Source organism: Lutra lutra, chromosome 11, assembly GCF_902655055.1.
Source record: "Lutra lutra chromosome 11, mLutLut1.2, whole genome shotgun sequence".
NCBI lineage: Eukaryota > Metazoa > Chordata > Mammalia > Carnivora > Mustelidae > Lutra > Lutra lutra.
The window spans coordinates 32,775,615-32,790,199 of record NC_062288.1 but is presented as its reverse complement, the minus strand read 5'-3'; the positions used below and the strand labels follow the sequence as shown (position 1 = coordinate 32,790,199).

The 14,585-nt window shown below is 36.2% G+C and overlaps 1 protein-coding gene across 2 annotated transcripts in view; it reads right to left on the bottom strand.

Moving 5' to 3' along the window:
- The window catches only part of LOC125081381 (translation initiation factor IF-2-like), a 146,681-nt gene extending 136,306 nt beyond the window's left edge, over positions 1-10,375 (bottom strand). For both annotated transcript variants that reach the window (XM_047695982.1, XM_047695981.1), the window contains exon 1: positions 10,324-10,375. The gene's annotated coding sequence lies outside the window, so the exon portion shown is untranslated. The remainder of the gene's footprint in view (positions 1-10,323) is intronic.
- Between the last annotated feature and the right edge of the window lie 4,210 nt (positions 10,376-14,585).

Sequence of the window (14,585 nt, the reverse complement as noted above, 5' to 3'; positions counted from 1 at the left end):
CTTTAATCACTTATTAGGTCTAGGGGTTGTTTTTTTGATTCTCTGGGATTTTATACAGAACCAATTACATCATCTATGAACAAATATAATTTTATTTCCTCTCTCCCAATCTGTATACTTTTTATTTCGCTTTCTTGTCTTATTGCATTAACTAGAACTTCCTAGTTAATGTTGAATAGGAATAGTGAGAGGAAACATCTTGCCTTTTCCTGATCTTAGGGAGGAAGTTTCTAGTTTCTAGTCATTAAATGTGGTGCTAGCTATAGGTTTTTTGGAGATGTTGTTTATCAAGCTGGAAAATTTCCTCTATCTTCTTAGTTTGCTCAGTTTTCATCATAAAGTGATGTTATATTTTTCAAATACTTTCTCTGCTTCTATTGATATAATTATATGATTTTTCTCTTCTAGCCTATTGGTAAGTTAATATTAATCAATTTTGGAATTTTGTATACCTATGATAAACCCCACTTGATCATGTTAGATAATTCTTTTTATACATTATTGGGTTTAATTTGCTAATATTTTGTTCAGAATATTTGCACATAAAGTTCATAAAACATATTGGTCTAGAGTGTTCCTTCCTTAAAATATGTTTGTTTGGTTTTGGTACTGAAGTGTATCTTAAAATCATAATCTGATTTCAGAATCCATGGTTTTAACTACTATATTCTACACCTAAATGGGGTTGCTACTACATTCTACTATCCCACTAAAGAAATGGATTTTAATTGTATTTAATTTTAATCAACTCAAATTTAAGTACTATATTCTACCATCTGAATGGGTTGAGTTTGTTTTTTTTTTTTTAATTTCTTTTTATAAACATATAATGTATTTTTAGCCCTAGGGGTACAGTTCTGGTAATTGCCAGGTTTACACACTTCACAGCACTCACCATAGCACATACCCTCCCCAGTGTCCATAACCCCACCACCCTCTCCCTCCCCCCCTCCTCCCAGCCCCCCTCAGTTTGTTTTGTAAGATTAAGAGTCACTTATGGTTTATCTCCTTCCCGAACCCATCTTGTTTCATTTATTCTTTTCCCAAACCTCCCACGTTGCATCTCCACTTCCTCATACCAGGGAGATCATATGATAGTTGTCTTTCTCCAATTGACTTATTTCACTAAGCATAATACCCTCTAGTTCCATCCACATCATTGCATATGGCAAGATTTCATTTCTTTTGATGGCTGCATAGTATTCCATTGTATATATATACCACCTCTTCTTTATCCATTCATCTGTTGATGGACATCTAGGTTCTTTCCATAGTTTGGCTATTGTGGACATTCCTGCTATAAACATTTGGGTGCACGTGCCCCTTCGGATCACTACGTTTGTATTTTTAGGGTAAATACCCTGTAGTGCAATTGCTGGGTTGTAAGGTAGCTCTATTTTCAACTTTTTGAGGAACCTTCATGTTGTTTTCCAAAGTGGTTGCACCAGCTTGCATTCCCACCAACAGTGTAGGAGGGTTCCCCTTTCTCCACATCCTCGCCAGCATCTGTCATTTCCTGACTTGTTAATTTTAGCCATTCTGACTGGTGTGAGGTGGTATCTCATTGTGGTTTTGATTTGTATTTCCCTGATGCCAAGTGATGTGGAGCACTTTTTCATGTGTCTGTTGGCTATCTGGATGTCTTCTTTGCAGAAATGTCTGTTCATGTCTTCTACCCATTTCTTGATTGGATTATTTGTTCTTTGGGTGTTGAGTTTGCCAAGCTTTTTATAGATTTTGGATACTAGCCCTTTATCTGATATGTCGTTTGCAAATATGGGTTGCGTTTTAACACAACTTTCTATCATGAACAAGGCATTATTCAGTATTTTCACATATATTGTCACATTTTCCTGAATCACATAGGAGGAGAAAAGATAATCCCAGCAGAAATAAGCAAATTTATCTTAATTCTAAAATGAGTATAATAATAATAATATCCATCTCATGAGTTTTTTATGAGGAATAGACTATGTGATGAATGATAAACACTTAAAGTACTTAAACACTTTACATAAATGTGTTTTAATGTGATTGTAATATCACAATTGAATTCTTTTGTGCTCTAAACCAGTATCTATACTATTATTAGACATTTCTGCTTAGATGATGGCTTAGTTCTTCAGAATCTGTCTTTTCCAAAGTTAAATCTCTATTTCCATTCCTAAAACGTTGATACCTTTTTCTTCCATATTACCATTCTCTTTTAAAAGTTTATAAGCTGACCTAGACATCAATCTATAAAGAAAGTAACTATAGAGTTACTTTCTTTATTTCTCCTTTAGTCAAAACCAATTGAGGAAATCCTGCCTTAGTTTCTTCCCCAATTTTCTAGAACCCTACTCATATCCTCTACTGTGGTGCCATTTGTTTTAATTAATTTGTTTTATTTGTTTCGATTTAATTAAATTTTAATTCTCCACACTGTTTCCCTTAACTATGGAAAGAGCTACCTAGGGCATCTCACTACTTTCATTCAACCGATTTTATACACTGCTGCCAGAGTCGTATTTCTGACTAAGGTCAAGACTATACTTCAGTAGTATATTAACTTAGGTCATCTCATCACCTATTTTAATTATAGCATTCAACAGCTTTAGCAAGCTACACAGACTGGCCACAAATCTAGCCACTTATCTTCTTACCTTCAAACCTTCTACTCAAACCAAACTATAATATCCATCTTTCTCATTCCAAGTATATACTCCATATATATATTCATACTACTTATTTTATACAGCATGGCTTTGCTTTCTCTCTCACTTATAAAATAGCCTATTCAGGGGCACCTGGGTCATGCAATTGGTTCAGCCTCCAACTCTTGATTTCAGCTCAGGTTGTGAACTCAGCATCATGTTATCAAGCCCCATGCCGAGCCCTGAGCTCAGTACAGAGTCTGCTTAAGACTGTCTCTCCCTGTCTCTCTGACCCTCCCCTCCTTCTCTAAAATAAAGAAATATATCTTCATAAATAAATAAATAAATAAAATAATCCCATTCATCCATAAAAGCCTGAAAGAGATGTCTCTTCTTTCCTAAAGATTTAATAGACATTACTCTAATACAGCTCTTTGCTCCAGGCTTCTATATTTTTTCTTGAACAATATAGCATTTAATACCCTGCTTTACAGGTTTATGTGCCTATCTTCCTGTTACACATGAGTTCCTTGATATCAGGAATTACATAAACGATTTTTGTATCCACAGTGCTTAGCATAGTTCTTGGCGCATAGCTGATAATCAACAAATCTTGTTAAATTGAATGCATAAATATTATAAATAATACTCCTAAATTTTATTTTCCTGTTTTTAGAGGAAGTTGAGATTTAAAAATTAACTATTACTATTATAAATGGAGATGGCCAAAAGAGAAATAAAAAATCAATTATATTAAGCTGTAATAAGAAAAGAGATGATCACATTTTCATGAAGCAAAGTATGTACATGAATTTCAATTGTCACTGTTAAACATCAAATAAGATACCTTTTTTAAAGGAACATAAAGACCCTATAATTGATTCTACTTTACCACATCAAAGATGTTGAGGATGACTCTTCAGATTAATTACAGTGAGACTGTAACAGAGCATAGAAACTTTTCATCCAGACATATTTTCAGTAATGTATTGATAAATGTTATGGATGAAAAAATTGAGGTTTCCAGAGCAGTCATATTATATTATAATACATTTTTCTCAAATTCTGCCATCACTGAAATACAGGATAAGGCACTGCTCACCAGTGCACTGTAGAGGAAACTCTACAGACCAAATCACATTCTTTAGTAGAAGCAGAAGAAGACCATGCCACTCATTGTTCTTCCTGAAGTTTCAACATGAGACATTAGTACCTATTTTAGGACCAAACAAAAAATTTTACCCTTAAACTAATTCTAACCTACAGTCTTGCCATTCATCAGAAAAAAAGTGAATGAGATACTCTAGATCAGCGAGAGTAGAGGAAAACCAACTATGTCCAGCCCGTAGCCTATTTCTGTATAAGAATGCATGAGCTAAGAATGCTTTTACCTTTTTAAAAGTTTGTAAAACAAAGAAGAAAAAGAGTAAGAGGAAAAGGAGGGGAGGAGGGAGAGGAGGAGAGTTTAAGACATAGACCACACATGGTCCACTAAGACTTGAATATTTACTATGTGGCCTTACGAAAAAAGTTTCCAACCCTTCCTTTTGAACAACAGTGTCTAATAAAACTTCCTGTGATGGTGGTTATGCTCTGTATGTTTGCTCTCCCAATATGGTAGTCACAAAACTCACAGAGCTATTGAATACTTGAAATGCCATTAGAGCCGTATCTGTCTGGGGGTTACCTCAATGGACAGCATAGCTCTAGAGCACACATCTTCCTGTTCCAATAGTTTTGAGCCTTCAAATGCCATGAACAACGAATGGAATAGAGAGAATTTTTTTTTTAACATTTTATTTATTTGACAGATCACAAGTAGACAGAGAGGCAGGCAGAGAGAGAGGTGGAAGCAGGCTCCCTGACGAGCTCTCTGCCGAGCAGAGAGCCCAACGCGGGGCTCGATCCCAGGACTCTGGGATCATGACCTGAGCCGAAGGCAGAGGCTCAACCCTCTGTGCCACCCAGGTGCCCCAATGAATGGAATAGAATCCAAGCCACTATTACCTGATCAGATGATCAGTATTTAGTTATTTAGATAATCTCACTCCTCCCAAAACATTTTCCTTTCCTTCCATTTCATACCCGTGATTATTGCATCTCACCTAATTCCTTCCAGTGCATCTCTGGCCACCTTGCTATCCCATTTTCTTCTTTTAAATTGGAAAACAGAACACAAGAACCACCCAGGATCCTACTTCAAAAGCCAGATATACTTCTATAAATCTAAGTCAAAACTCAAAATCATTACCCTTAAAAGAGTATAGGAGAAGAAGGTTAGTGTTTGGGGTTTTTTTAATACTTGGTTGAATGATACAGATTTGACAGACACATTGTTAACTGGCCTAAAGACCCAACCACCACATAGAATGTAATTCCTTTGGAAAATTTGATTCTGAGTTCTAAATACCTGATCTAAAAATTTACTGCAAACTTTATGACAAATCAGGAATAAATTGTGTATAATGTAACAATAAAAATCACTTACCAGTTACACAGTTCTATGAGTCATGAAGAGTATTTACTTAAATCCTATGGAAATTTTTACACAACTTCATATATAATACATATTCTCTGCATATGTAAGGCACTACCTAGTGCCTTAGTACTTGCTTGCCCTTGACAATCACCTTTATTCCAGGCAGTTTTATTCTAACAGATTGACATTTCCAAAATCAAACAAATCCTCCTCAGCCCAACAGGTAAAAACATTTATTTCAAAAAGAACTGGAACATAATACTACCCTTAAGACATTTTCCAAAGCTGCATTCTTTTTAATATTTTACTTTATTAATTACAAGGTTCAGGACAAGATTCTCTGTGTAATATATGTGCATTAGTTCTTAGATTTTATGAGACTAATGCTCTGCCTACTGTGCTAAGGAGGCACCTTAGTTCTTAGATTTTAGAATTACAGTTCCAGTTTGCTGATTCCCAAATCAATTAATTCAGAAAGTGAAAATTAATTCTTGTGTTGGAGTAAGTGTTTTTGTTAGATTTTATTTTGAATTGTAAGTTAGCCTATCTTCAGTGCACTTCTTTGTTAGGCAAAAACATAAAGTGGGCAATAGACAAATTTTGAGAATATCAATCTTTTTTTCTAAGTAGCTGTCAAATACTCTCTTTAGAAAGCTTCTCAAGAGGACATAGCTATATCTATGATAGCAAGCATCATAAAAATACGCCAAATGATTTTTATCTGTCAAAAATGGCTAGTAAAGGGAAAGAATAATTTCTGTTGGGAGTGAGAAGACCTATTCCACATAATCCTTTATTTTATTTTTTTTAAAGATTTTTATTTATTTATTTGACAGAGAGAAAAAGAGAGAGAGATCTCAAGTAGGCAGAGAGGCAGGCAGAGAGAGAGGGGAAAGCAGGCTCCATGACGAGCAGAGAGCCCGACGAGGGGCTCGATCCCAGGACTTTGAGATCATGACCTACGCCTAAGGCAGAGGCTTAACCCACTAAGCTACCCAGGTGCCTCCCACATAATCCTTTAAATGAGAGGTTTTCGTGCAGTCCAATTATATGGGAAAATGAAGTGTGTACTTACATGAATGGGAACTCCAGAGTCTTTTTCATTAGAAAGACAATGTACCGGGGCACCTGGGTGGCTCAGTGGGTTAAAGCCTCTGCCTTTGGCTCAGGTCATGATCTCAGGGTCTTGGGATGGAGCCCCACATAGGGCTCTCTGCTCAGCGGGGAGCCTGCTTTCTCCTCTCTCTCTCTGCTTGCCTCTCTGCCTACTTGTGATCTCTGTCAAATAAATAAATAAAATCTTTAAAAAAAAAGAAAGAAAGAAAGAAAAACAATTTACCCAGACAATTGGCTGATTTTTTACTTTTTCAGGATATTAAACTATTGTTAGTATTTAGCCAAAGTGTCTAAAAAATGCTTAACAAAAGAAAATATTAAAAAGCCAACACAAAATCTTCTGAAAGATATAAAGAACTACTAACCACTGGCAAAATTATTGGGGAAAACATTGTATATAGAAACATATCAATGATATTTTTGAGTTTAATATTTTCTTAAGGTCATGATCCCAGAGTCCTGGGATCAAGCCCTGCTCCCTGCTCAGCCCAAAGTCTGCTTCTCCCTCTCCCTTTGCTATGTGCTCTCTCTGTCAAGTAAATAAACAAAATCTTTAATTAAATTAAATTTTCTTGAGAAACCTAAGGTCCTTCAAAGTTCCCATGGTTTTACATTACCTAACATTTAGGAGATTTCATTAAACTGTTTATTATTAGGGTGAATAGAAGAATTCTTATTTTTGTTTTGCATTTGCTCTGGACAAGGAAATTCAAGGCATAATACTTCATTTAATATTCTCTCACAGATTTTGTTCTATAAAAATGAGAAATTCAAATGAATTATAACTAGCATTCAAGGAATAATAACTGAGTGGGAAAGCTATAATAACTTTGGTTGGACAGATGGCAAATCTAAATACTCTGAGATTAAGAAGAGAATTAAAAAGGACCTCAGAGATCAAATAGTCTGTTTTTGTTTTACACAAGCACATTGATTTCTTCCATTATATCTTACATACAGTTTCACTTCCTACCTTCTAAGGAATTCTCTACCTCCTAAGTCAGTCAATTCTACCTTTGGAATATTCTAAATGTTAGAAAAGTCTTTTTGGCAAAATTATAAACTATCCATAGTTTTCTCCTGATGTTTCTCTCTTTAAATTCTGGTTCAGCTCTATCAGGTGGCAGTAGTAATTCAAAGAATTAACCTGAAGGCTGAAATGGAGTGTCATATAGGTCTACTAAGAGGCCTAAAAGTCCACCATGAAAATGATGGGTTCTGAGGACTGGGGATACAAATACGGTCCATTTCATGATAGATTAACCCATTAAAGAGTATGAAAACACATTCAATGGATAAAATTTCTTCTTTGTCTATAATTTTGGTTTTGACTTTAATTTTCATTTACAAAGTTTTCTGAGGAAGTTTTTCTCTTCCTTCACACAATACTATTATGTGAATTTGAGAAAATTAAAATTATTTTGAAAAATAGGTACTATAAAACCAATGACATTGCTATTTACCAAGTTATAGTGGTAGCGGCAATGATGGGTTTGCTTTTTAAAATGAAGATTTTCAGAGGAATAGGAAACACATTAATCAAGATGAGGGGTTGGGAGAATAAAAAATCCAGGACCAGTGTATCTTAAATCATAAAGTACACAGAATTATTGGGGACCTTCTTTTATAAGGACCTATTTAGCCAGAGCGCTTCCATCTGGTTAAACAACAACTTTGTTGCTTAACCCTTAAACTCTCCCTGACCCTCTTCCCCCAGGGGACTTACTTAAAAACAAGTCCCAGAAACCAGTTCCAGGTAACAAAGCCCAAATACAAGGGTGGGTCAGGCCAGGTGGAGACATCCAATCAGTGGGGGGATGCATACTATCTCCCTAGTTACCAAGGAGTATGGGCCCCACCCTTTGGGAGCCTTTTGGGTGCCAATTCTGACCAAAGTGATAGGCTAGTTCAAATATCTACTAGGGTAAATTGTAATTCAATTGGTCACTTATGTGTGACCTAACATGACTGTGCAGCTTTCTCTGTGTGTTACAATTTCATTGGCCACCTGTGCGTGACCAGGCCCAACCACATGGCCTTTGCCCTTAAAAGCTAGTCTGTGAAGCAGAGAGAGGTCTCCCTCTCTATAAGAGGTGCGGCCCCGAATGTTCAGTTTGATTCTTGATGCTTGGCGTGAAATAAAGCTTTGCTTGATCTTCGCTTTGTATCAGTCTCGCTCCTTTAATCACAGACCCATCATTGGAGGAACTAACACTTTAAATACAGATTCTTTGTATCCCCCCACCCCTGACTGACCCTCATTCATTAATATGTATTTCTATATTTTATTCCCCGTAAAAGTCCACATTTTGGGAATCGTAGGTTTGGCTCCAAAATAAAGTCTAAGTCTAACATAAAACAAAAATGTTAATATTGAAATGTTAATGATGAATATTATTTTGTAAACACTAGAAATAGAGGAGGAAGGGGTGCCCGGGTGGTTCAGTCACTTGTGTCTGACTCTTACTTTTAGCTCATGTCATGATCTCAAGGTCCTAAGATTGAGCCCCGGTGGGCTCCATGCTCAGTGGGGAATCTGCTTAAAGATTCTTGTCCTTTGCCCCTCCTGCCACTTGTTCATACTTTCTCCCCCTCCCCCAAATAAATAAATAGATCTTTTTTAAAAAAAGAGAGGCGATTTGGGAAACATAAAAGTCTATTGATAAGAATAAATTTATACATATGGATGTACAAGAATATAAAGAAATAAAAGATTGTCTATCCATTTACAGATTATAAAAATACATAAAGAGATCAAATGTCCCTTTAATTATCTTAATACTTGACAGGGATTTGAAAAGCCAAGTACACAAGCAATTAGGAAGAACATCCAAAAGAGAGGAAGGACAATATCAGAAGGCTAATTCTGGCTCACTTACTTGGACAGTATTACTTCAATAATACGACAGATTTTTCTCAAAGGCCCTCAAAAAACAAAAACAATACATGTGCTTCAAAAATCACACTTTGGCTGAATTACAAGTAGTACTACTTGGGAAAATTTTATATCAAAGTCTGGATATAGCAGAAGTTAGTACTACTATTTGCTATCTATGTGACCATGGGCAAGTTGTTTAGATCCCAGGAACCTCAATTTTCTTGTCTTGTAAAGAGAGAATCATAGTTTCTGTCCTTTTCTGCTTCAAGATGCTGTTGTATGGATCAAATGAAAAATGAGTGTACTTTGGAAATGTATAAACCTACCATGTGGATGGTATATGGGTATATTCAGATTTAACAACAGTTAAATCCACAGATAGGCAATGGCTTTGGGAGAAATAATGGCAGGTTTTGGAGCACCTTTAATCTTGAACATTTCTGTAAGAGGGGTGGGAACCATTGAGAAGTATGACTTAAGATATACAGGCACAAAATAAATTTTCACCTTCTGGGTTTTGTTATGACTTCTCAAGTTCAGTTAATGAGTCTATCACCATAACCATAACTGACTCTGGGAACAAACACTGGGGCACCTTGGCTGCTAAATTCTGAAATGTATCCCAACCACCTGCCATTATTATGATGTTCTCATTATTCTTATCAGTTCTCACCACAGAGTCCTAGTAATCCGTGTGGTGAACACAGCCTTTAAGTTCTCAGCTTAACCTTAGACAGGCTTATTCCTGACCCTAATACCTAGCTAGATCTTCCTTTTCTTTACTTTAAAAACTTTGAAACTGCAAATTCCTTCTCTGCCCCCTTTGAAATGTAAATTAAAAAAAAAAAAAAAGCTACAGTCAGTGTTACAATCCAGGACTACCTGTCTAGGGGATCTGACAGCCATCCCTCTTGACATTTCACAAAATGAAGGAAGAGAGTTCTCCTATCTCCCAATCTCTGTGGGAGGATAGGAGCCGAACTTCAGTGTAAATTTTACTCCAACTTGTAAAATTACCTCCCATCACAAAAACAGGAGAAAATTTACTTTTCTTTTGGAAAAAGCAAATTAGCAAACACAGATGGCCTGTGTTTTCTCTCACCCCAGTGCTTACAAATCCCCTTACCCTTTGTTTCAGAGGAAATGAGTTCAGAGTTTAGTCTGATCTCCCTCTTGACTACAATAAATAAAACCTTGAATAAAAACTTCCTTACCTTTTTAACTTCGTCAGAGGCAGTTTTTGCTTCGACACTCAGGAACCTATTTAGGACAGAAAAAAAAAGACTTGCAATTTGCAATCACGGAAACAGCAGACCAGGAATGGTAGCACTTGATGAAGATATAATGTAAACAAACTCTACTTTATGAAAAGGTTGCTGTCAGTCATAGGCATTTGCACGAAGCTTGGAATCAATACATTTAAACAAGGTCTAAAGATAATTGGTCTTGGGCAAGGAAAATTTTTGTGCAAAATTACAACACTGTCTAATACAACCCCGACTGTGTATTCCAGATTGCCGAAACTCATTCAACACATGGCTGATAGCTGGGGATTTGGCAAACACTAAAGAATGCTAAGGAAAATGTTGCCATCTGGTAAAAGAGAGAAAGGTGGTGGGCTGCAGTCTTTTTCTATTTTTTTTTTTTTTCATGAGACTTTACATATTCTGTTAGACCAAAATGAGCATATCCAGATAGAGGGAAAAAAAAAAGCTTATTTTTTATTTTAATAAATTTAAATATGAAGGACTTCATTAGGTTACTACGTTCTCACCACTCTTCCATTACTATTTTTAACAAGTTACATTTCCATGTGATATGTTAATGAAGACATGATTTGGCATATGCACTGGTCTGTGTGAGCACAGAGTGTAGCTGTAACTGTTTCTTGTAGCATGTTGCCTTTCCATTAAGGCAATTGTAGATGATCCTTCAATGAATGTATTCATGTATTACATGGCTGATGAGTTTTAAGCAAGCCTAAATATAAATCTCAAGTCATTTTTAAATTACCCTGTAAAGCATCTATCCTGTTTTTTAAATTAGTGCCATACTGTTCAATCTCATTACTAAGTAATGGCAGTTTGTCCACTTGAAAGTCATTTAACTTTGCCTCCTTCTGTCATGTCTGACTGCTACAGAGAGTCCTAGTTTGCCATTAAAGACTGTGTGTGATTAATATCCATAATTATAAGATATGACTGAATTAAAATCAATAACCCCTTTATTTGCAGTAGATATCTCTTAAGCCTTAATTGCTGATTTAGTAGTTAATTGAGAAAATCCTTGTTAATGATCTGATGTAGCTCTGAGGGAATGTTGAATGAGTGAGAAATTGTTCTCTGGTAGGCATAATTTTCCCAACTGCATATGGCTGACCCTGGAGAGAGAGGAACAGAACGGGTCATGGAATCAGCGGTTCGATTTCTGTCAGCCATACAGTCACGCATGACCCACACACTGAAAATAATTAGGAATTATTCATCTTTGTGAGAATCCTAATCGGTAACCCTCATAATATACAGGAAAAAAAAAAACCTACAAAGAATAATATTCCCTAGAATTTATTTTTTTTAGGAGCCCACGGGATATACTTTACTACAGAACGCCCCTTAGTTTGTATTTTCTAAATTCATCTGTCTTTTGCTTGTCTACTTCTTGCGTGTGTGTCCCTCAGTGCTTACTTTGCTGCTGAGATAATTGCTCCTGGAAAGGAGATTGTTAATAGTTCTGGTGACATAAATTCTCTAAAATTAAGTATCTCATCTCATCTGCATTAGCCTCCTTCTGCTAATTTAAAAGTCATTGCCCTTCACAGCCTTTACAGAAGGCTCTCTCATTTCAAGTATGTGTTATTCAGAAAAGAAGTACAGTCAATTCCATGAGATAGTCTCTCTTTAGAGAGGAAAGAGGAAAAAAAAAAAACAATATTAGATGAAGCCCAAAAGGCACCAACTGTTGTCCTAGGTAGTTCCAATACAACATTTACACTAATTCTGACAGGCACCATGAGAAGTGCTTATGACTATTTCCATGGAACAGATTAAAAAACAGGAAGACACTAAGGTTCACAGATGTTGGGTAACTTGCCCAGAGACCAATTGCCAGTGAATAATGAAACAAGGATTTAAACATGACTTCAAGTCAGCATCAGGATGCATCTATAAAATCATCTGTATTTGGAATAAAAACATCAGAGTTGAAAAACATGTTTTGAATTAAATATGCTTGGATGCAAATTGTAATGTGTCTAGGTCAAAACTCTTGGTATGTGTCAAATAATGTATATGCATGTTTCCCAAACTAGTCACCAGGCACTAGGGAATACCTTAAATTTTTAAGAGAAACACAGTGATTGTCAGAATGCCGCAAACTACTAGTTTGAGGTAGTTGAGTTTCAGGAGTACATTGTGCTAAAATCCTTTCAATGGCATCTCTTGGCATAGCTGGATTTTCAGTAACTAATCAGAAGAAAACCAAGTACTAAGCAAAAAAACCGATGTGCAATACAGGTGAAATGAGGGTCCCGGTGGTGTCTGGGGCAGTGCTAATATCTTAGAGGTGTGCCATACTCAAATCCCATTGGTAATTGTGCTTACATAAAAATTAACTGATTTTTTTAATAATTTATGCATATTATTTTCTTCAGACATCTAATAAGTTGTTAGGACATAAGTACTGACTGAGTTATTTGGGCTTCACTGTGTAATAAATGGAACTTTTAAGTATTTCTTTTGGTCTGAGGACAGTGACAACATGAGTGAGGATGAAGGACCCCATGAAACAAAGTTTGGGAATCTCAGAAAACATTTAATATCTTCTTCTTCTGTAACAAAGAGGTCTTGTACATGTCACTTAATGATGTGAATAAGACAAATCAATAAAGATTTTTCTACTCATGCTCATCTGTCTTACTTTAGAGCTAAAGTCAAGGTAATCTCAGAGAAGACTGCATTTCACAGGAGTATTTAGGGGTGCCTGGGTGGCTCAGTGGGTTAAGCCTCTGCCTTAACCCACTCAGGATCCTGGGATCAAGCCCCACATCAGGCTCTCTACTCAGCAGGGAGCCTGCTTCCTCCTCTCTCTCTGCCTGCCTCTCTACCTACTTGTGATCTCTCTCTCTCTCTCTCTGTCAATTAGATAAGTAAAATCTTTAAAAAAAAAAATAAAAGGAGTATTTATTTCAAAACAGGTCTCAAGTTGTGCATGTGGCCACACATTCTGAGGCTTTGTGACTGGCCAACTTACCTTGTGAACTGGTAATGGGTACTGCTATCAGTGCTGTGTAGTGTAAGGGACAGAAGACTTGAAACCCAATTCCAGTTCTGTCATTTGCTGACAAAACTGGTCAAAAATTAGTCATGCTGCCTTCATCTGAGAATGAATAGAATTCAGTGAGAAGCCCTACTTCCCATACTTCCATTGTGAGAATTAAAAATCATACGAGCCCATGTTAGCTCTAGGCACACACTAGATGCTTCATAAACGTTACCGCCTTCCTTCTGAGTTAACCCTGCCATTGCAGAGAGGATCAATAATTAATATTTAACCCTCATATCAAAGGATTGCCAATATTTCTTTCAATTTTATTCTACCCTGAAAAGGCAGTACAGATTAGAAAAGCTAGTCTCAGAAAGTCTCCCCAACACTTCATTCATTATTCAGTAAAGGTTTATGTTGATTCTTGTTGGGTCATTTCTAGCATCTCCCAAATGACACCCCATTCTTAGTCATGTCCATCCTGCAAATATTAAACCAATATCCCCAAAACACAAATTCAAATATATCATCTACCTCTACTCCAAAATCTTTAGTAGCTCCCCATTGTCTATAGAATTAAGTCCAAATTATTGAGTACAACATCATTGGCCCTCCATTAGAAATTTCCCTATTTTAAAGCAATATAGTCCAACTGTTAAGAGCCAACTCAGAGTCACACTGCCTAAAATTAGAGCTTTGTGAATTTAAGCAAGTTATTTATCCTTTCCATGCCTCAAATTCCTCATTTGAAAATGGGAAAAACAACAGAATGTACCTGAGATTGTGATTGTGGAGAGTAAATGAGTAAAGGCAAGTACTTAAAACAGTGCTTGGCACAGAATAAATTTTGTCTAAGTGTTAGATTATTCATTTTACTGCTCATACACACTTAATTTCAACAAACAAAACTGCATGATGACCTCTGAATAAAGCCCACATTTTTGGATGTCTGTGATGCTTATGTTTTCCCTGTATTTAAATTCCCTTTCTAAGCTTATCTCCAGCCCAAATCTTTGCAAATTATATCCGCTTATCAAAAGCCTCTCCATGAAGCTTTCCCATATTTCTTTCTTTTGCCTCTTAGGGGGAATTAATTTCTACCAATCATTTTACTGATCATTTTCCCCCTTGTATTGTTGTTATGTTTATTTTCTTCGCAGCTCTAATCATAATTTATAAGCAAATATTTCCTTGTTGGCTAACTATAATTGTATTA